The following is a 7,129-nucleotide window of genomic DNA, read 5'->3' as shown; positions in this document are numbered from 1 at the left end:
CTCTCTGTCTGTATCTGTCTTGTTCTGTCTCCCTCTTTAACTGTCTATTCCTCCCTGTTTCTCTCTCTCTATCTCACTGTGTATCATTCTCTGTATCTCTCTTCATGGTTCACTCTCTATCTGTATCTTCCTGTTTGTCTCTCTGTATCTCTCTTTCTCACATCCGATATATTTTTCTCTCTACCTATCTATATGTCTATCCCTCTCAACCTCTCTATCCTTCTCTGTCTCATTCTCTCTCTCTCCATCTCTCTCTATCTCTCTTTCTCTCTCTGTATCTCTCTGCCTATCTATCTCTCTCTCTCTTTCCCAACTCTCTGTATCACTCTCCATCTCTTGATCACATAGAACATATAACATAGAGCACAGAACATAGAACAACGCAATGCAGAACAGGCCATTCGGCCCTCGATGTTCCACCGACCTGTGAACTATTTCCCTCCCCTTCCCCAAGGACCAGGATGTAGGGCTGAGTCTGGCTCTCTCCAACTCAGCTTTTTCAAAACAACATCAAACAGCAACACTGTTTATTCTGCTGCCAAGCGCTTTCAATCAACATTCTTAAATCTTACAAATTGAATTGATAGATACAGTCACTGGGATGGTGCCTTTTCTCACTGACCCCTGAGTTGAGAGAAACATTTCAATGTGTTCCTGTAACCCCTTCTGGGATAAGGTTGAACAAACAAGCATTACACTGTCTGTTGCAATAGCGACAGAATGTTTTATTGCCTAAACCTTGAACAGAAGTGAGAAAAATCACGGATGGTTTGACTATTGAGTGAATTTGAATGTTTTATTCGTTTAGGTAAAGGAATATTTCAGCATACTCTTCAGTTGCTGTCTGAACTTAGTCTGTGTCATAGCATAAATCACGGTGTTTGTGCAGCAACTGAGTAGCTGCAGCATAAAGCCTAATTCGCGCACAAAGGGACTTAACCGCATAGGCGTATCCATAATAACCCGCATCCGGGTCCATATCGAATATACCATAAAAGTTGACCATAACATGATAAAATTGATCGATATCATAAATAGTAAAATGATGCATTTTTTTCGATTTTTCGTTTCTGTGTCAGACTGAGCATCCCCGCTTGTGTGAGCCCGGAGACTCTTTCGTACTCTGCCCATCACAAAAATGTGTCTAACAATGAACCCATTGAACAGCAGAATCAGTAGAAATGGTACAGCTGGGGTCAGAATGTGGTGCAGGAACTCGATTGTAGCCCAGACACGGGAGGAATAAACATCGACTGCCTCATTGCAAAACCAGGGCCGGTTCCCCAGACGATATCGAGCCGTAAGCATAAAATACCAGAATATGTTCTTTAAGCAGCTCAGCACAGTCACAGTTCCCAGAACCGCAGCCGCATTTTTCTCACTGCAATATTTACTTTTCAGCTTCTGGCAACAAATAGCCACAAACCGATCAAAGGTGAAAGTGACGGTGAACCAGACAGAGCAGTCATTTGCTGCATAATGCAGTACGGCGTGGATATTACACACGAGGATGGACTTCATGAAATAAAACTGTTGTTGATACACAATAGGAATGTGTCTCAATATCAGGCTGAGGATAATGACCAGTAGATCCGCCAATGCCATGGCCACCAGGTAACGTCTGACACATGGACACAATCCACAATCTTTATAGGACAGGACGTAGATCGTCACTACGTTAACTATGAGGAAACAAAACACACAAATTATTCATCAGCCTGCAGTCAAAGCTACCTAACGGGGCCAGTGAGATTTAAGAAAATAATTGGTGCTGAAATAACGAATGGGAAGGCCTGAATTCCTGACGAAAATGTAGCTTAAAACACAAGTAACGCTCCTTCGTCATAACACAGAAACCCAGCCATAGGGACAGATGGTTTCTGGAACACTCGATCTCTCGAGAGCAGACACAGGTCGCTTCATTTCATTTCTTAATCGTGAGGTTGAAAACACTGTCGTCCTGGAGGAAATTCTCCCAGTTCCTTGAAGGCAAATGAAGTTCGTAAATTCTTTCTTTGTGTCTAAATTCCGTTTAATCTTCTGCCGTATGGAAATGAAAACACAAGGTATGCGTATCCACCGGTTTTACTGCCTAAGGGGACTTCGCAACAGTGTCTCCTGCTCACGTGAACCGCATCTCCTCCCTCAGAATCTGATATTTTGTTCAATTCACTGATGTTTGGCCATTTAAAAACATATCACATATGAAATGTTCCATCGGAGAAGATGAGCACTGCAGATGCACGGGATCAGAACCGAAAGTGTGGTGTTATGGAAGCACAATATATCAGGCAGCGTCGCGAGGATACGGAATGTTCCGGGAAAAGACACATCTAGAATTTTCTGCGGACTTCTGTGTATTGAATGTTCCAGGGAAAATCGATCACACAATGTGCCAGAGAATGTCAGTTACACAGTGTTCCAGAGAATATTGCTTCCAGAATGTTCGGAGGGAAGGTCATTTATAGAATGTAATTTTGTCATAAAGACCCACATCCTGATAAAAGGCTTATCTCCCAAACGTCGATTATCCTGCTCCTCGGATGCTGCCTGATCTGCCAATACCACACTCTGGACATAAAACCTTCTGTATTATGTCAGGTATGAAAGGTCGCAGAGAACGTCAGTTGTGGAATATTCTGGAGAATGCCAGTTATACAATGTTCCTGGGCATGTCGGATATGGAATGTAGAATGGTGTGGAGAATGTCGGTTACAAAATGCTCCAAGAAATGTCATTTACTGAATGTTCTGGAGAATTGCAATTATGCGATGTTCCAGATAACATCGGTTACATGATATTCCAGGACTGTCACGTGTAGAACATTCTGGGGAATGTCGTTTGTCGAATGTTCCATCGAATGTCGGGTATCGAGTGTTCCAGAGATGTTCGGGTACGGAATGTCACAGGGTATGTGGGTACAAAAGGTTCAGGGGACTGTCAGTAAACAACGTTCCATGGAATGCCAGTTATAGAATGTTCCGATGAATGTAGGTCGAGAATGTTTGGAACAATGTCGCGTATTAAATGTTCCAGGGTATGTTGCATACGGAATGTTCCAGGGAAGAACGCATCCAGAAGGTTCTGGGGAATACTGAGTTTAAGATCTTACAGGGAATATCGAGCACACAATGTGCTGGCAAATGTCAGTTACACAGTATTGCAGAGACTGTTGTGTACGGAATGTTCCAGGGAATGCTGGGAAGAGAATATTGCGGGGAAGGTCGTTTATAAAGTATAGTTTAGTCATAAAGACTCACATCACAAAGACCCACTCAGCCTCAAGGTGCAACTCTCCCCAAACTCAGCTGTCACTTCGTTCACAAGACGAAAACGATATGGATTTGATGTAAGATCCTCTTTTCGCAATTATGCATATGCCATCTGTTATTCAGATATTCCCCCACACCCACCTCATTTTCTGTGCTGCCTGACACTCCCAGCTGCAAAATAGCCAGCTCCCAACATCTGTCACCTTGCTGTCATGTCTCTCCAACGTCATTTAATCATAAACAATTCGCTTAAAGCATGCTGACATTCAGACAGAGGACATTTCATTCAGCTTTTTAATCCATTTCCCCTACTCCATTGTTACCTTTATTCCTCACATTGACCCAGTAAGAAAACAGTCTGACACTGTGATACTCGCAGAATCAGATCTGAAGAGTAATGCCTCCTTAAGCCGCATCACCATCTCTGGTTATATCCTATCCCACTGGCAGGGCGCACCCACCAGCCGTGGGGGCACCAAGGTGTACAATCAGGAAATGAATTATTCTGGAATTCCCCAACATTGATTTCAGCATCCTGGAAGATACATGGTAACATATCAGACATGGTCGGGGAAAGCCTCTGATGATCGACATCTACATGCCTCGACTTCACCTCTTCTTGATAAATCAGTTCCCTTTGATGTTGAAACCAATCCGAGGAATCACTGAGGGTGACAAGGACAGAAAACGTCATCTCATTGTGGAACTTCCATGTCCATCACCTAAATTGTCTTCCCAGAACCACTACTGACTGAGCAGGGAAGGCCTTCAAACACACATCAGCCAGACTGCGGAAAGTGATAGTGGACCCAACAAATGGAGAACATTCTACCCAAATGACTTGTGACAGATGTATTTTTTCCCAACAGTATCAGTTCACAGTCCTGGCGGAGAAAAGTCTCATCCGCATATTGAAGATACTGCCTACTGTGTTATGTGCAACTACCTCCTTTGAAATAATATATATTTCTCAATTATGGACAAATGGCACCTGGGAATCCATGAGGCACTTTGGGATTTAAGCAGCTGCAGCACCAAAGGCCTTCTGCCCATCATAATATCAGCAACGGGCTGTTCACTGATTGTTCCAAAATGTTCAGCTCCATTCACAACTACACCTCGACTGAAGCAGACGATTCAGCCAATCAAGAGTTTTAAACAGGAAAAGAATAAGGCAATTCAATTATCCAAGCATGTTACTCAACATTTGCAGCAAATTGTTTAATCTCTCCTGTCTGTTATATGGGAATTTGGGAGGACAGGTCACTAAGGCGGGAGCGAGGATAAACTAGGGTTTAATTTGTTTGTATCAGATTATCACAATGTCATGACTACAATTACATAATTACCAGTGCTGGGACCTGAACTATTTGCAAACTATATCAATGGTTTAGATAAATAAAACAAATATATTCTATTGAACTTACTCAATCGCGCTAAGATACGCAGGAAACTAAATTATCAAGAGGAGGTAGAGAGTAAATAAATGGATAAACAATGGACAACAAATTGGCAGATTGAATACCAAGAAAACCCTATGAATTCAAATCAATGGAGTGATGCAGTCTATACTGGAGTGTTCGCTCTGACCCTATCAGACATCGTAATTGTTGTGCCATCTTCCTGATTGTCTGCTCCTTGACGATCGCAGTCGCACCGTTGCACATCGTGCACACCGGATACTTTGATGTGATTATTTGCCAATGAGAAGTGGTGAGTGCGAGGATGTTTTGAACCGTGTCTGAAGGGTACAGCCTTTATCTGACATGCTATCATTTCTTCCAACGTAAAGAATAAAAGGCGATGCGAATGCTTGACTGCTTCTGAATGAAGAGGCTTTGGCTGCTCTTAGGACAGTAGGTATTCTGCAATATGATGTACTGTGCATGGACACACTGCAACCTTAGTGGAATGAGACATGGAGCATACACTCACATGAATCAGAACACTAAGTAAAGGCATTGTCAGATCAGCTATAATGGTTAGCTATATCAGATTCTGAACCCCCCTCACACAACCAGTTCAGCCAGCATATGCGCAGAGGAGACGTCTGTTCAGCAGAGAACACTGTCGTCCAAGCTCTGCCTGGTCGCACAAAGCAATTAGCCAAGTGTAAAAACGTGTGCTGACAACAGCAGTGCATTGAATTATAAACCCAATCTCGAGGTCTTCCCAGCAGAAGGACCTATGCAGACCAGATCATTATATTATCTATTAAACCGGAGTTAATGTCTGTCTAGCATCAGAAGCTTCACTGACCAATGCAGTGCTGGGACTAGTTATCAGTCCAATACCGGGAGAAATGCCAGCTATATGTTTGCATTGATCTATAAACACGGAGTAGATACCGTTCATCACTGGGAAATTTGCAGAATGCAGAAGTGCATTGATATATAAACCAGGACTAGATGTCTACTCAGCACCAGGAGCTATGCAGACCACAGCAGTACAACTGTAGGCTGTCACTCTGAGTAAAGCTCTCTTGAAGAAATGCAGATGAATCTTATTGCACTTCCTCTATTTTTCAAAGTTTTTGCTTTACTCTTCGAAATTGTAGTGAGAACAGATTGTAAAATCCTGAAACAAACCGAATGCCAGCATATAGGCCAACACAGGGCATGTTCCTCTCCTTCTGTTAATATCTCAGAAACAGCATTACAAGGAATCAGACAAAACTGCGCTGAGTCTGCAAAGTCATTCTTTGAAGAAGGAAACAGCTGTTAAATGTCCTAAAGATAGCGGCAGTGTTGGAATATTCCAGAACCAGCTCCTCGACATCACACGTTATGCTTTATCTGTTTCTCTTTTTTTCCTATTTTCGGAAGTGCCTTTTCCCCAAACGTTTAATCTTGTAAAGTAACTCAGACGGTGGAGGTGTGTCACTAACTAGAGGGTAGTCCCAGATCGGAGGCTGGTGTCGTGGGGGACGAGGCCTCGAGATTTAAAGCACAGTGCGGACGGAAGAATAAGCCTGGGCACGGGACCGTTGTGGTGTTGAGACTGGGCATGGTGTGTTCTGGGGATGGGGCCGCTGTATTCTGGAGATTGGACCTGGTGGGCTTGGAGACTGGGCCAGATGCTGTCTGGAGCTTGGGCTTGATGTGATCTGGAGATCTTCCAGATGCAATCTCGAGACTGGTCTCGGTGTAGTCTGGAGACGGGGCCCAGTGTACTCTAGAGACTAGGCCCGGTGCAGTCAGGAGACGAGTATGGGCTTGAGACTGTGCTGAGTGCAGCCTGGCGACTCGGCCCCTTGTGGTTGGATAGCTGTTCCAGTGCGGGCTGGAGATTGCGAATGGTGTGGTCTGGAGACTGGATCCAGTGCAGTCCGGAGACTCGAACTGGTGCGATTTGGAGGCTGGGCCGGATTAAGTCTGGAGACTGAGCACGGCACAGTTTGGAGATTTGGCACAGTGAGTTCTGGAAACTGGACCCAGTGCGGTCTGGAAACATTGTACTTGCACCCACATTGGCATGAAGTGATAGTAAAGTGAGTCTTCTCTATTTCTTTTTCTTGCTCTTTTCCTGGATTATCAATTATTATGTTTTCAATATCTGTAACAAATAAATAAGAATCTGTACCTGGGTGTATTCGAACTAAGTTGGGACCATAAGCAAGGGCATTGCAAACGTTTCAATGTGCTCATTTATTAACAATAAATTCAATTCAATTCAAACATGATAGATTAATCATCTTTCATGCCTTTTCCAAGCATAGTTGTTGCTTCTGTCGTGAGGCGGGGCAGCCGGCAGAGTGTGGCACTGCATCACATTCAAGAAAAGGAAAAAAACAGACAGAGACAGAGTTGGAGATGGAGGAGGGACATTTTGAGCAACATTACAACGGATTCACTCCC

This window comes from Hemiscyllium ocellatum, chromosome 51 (genome assembly GCF_020745735.1).
Source record: "Hemiscyllium ocellatum isolate sHemOce1 chromosome 51, sHemOce1.pat.X.cur, whole genome shotgun sequence".
NCBI lineage: Eukaryota > Metazoa > Chordata > Chondrichthyes > Orectolobiformes > Hemiscylliidae > Hemiscyllium > Hemiscyllium ocellatum.
This window is presented reverse-complemented; position numbering follows the sequence as displayed.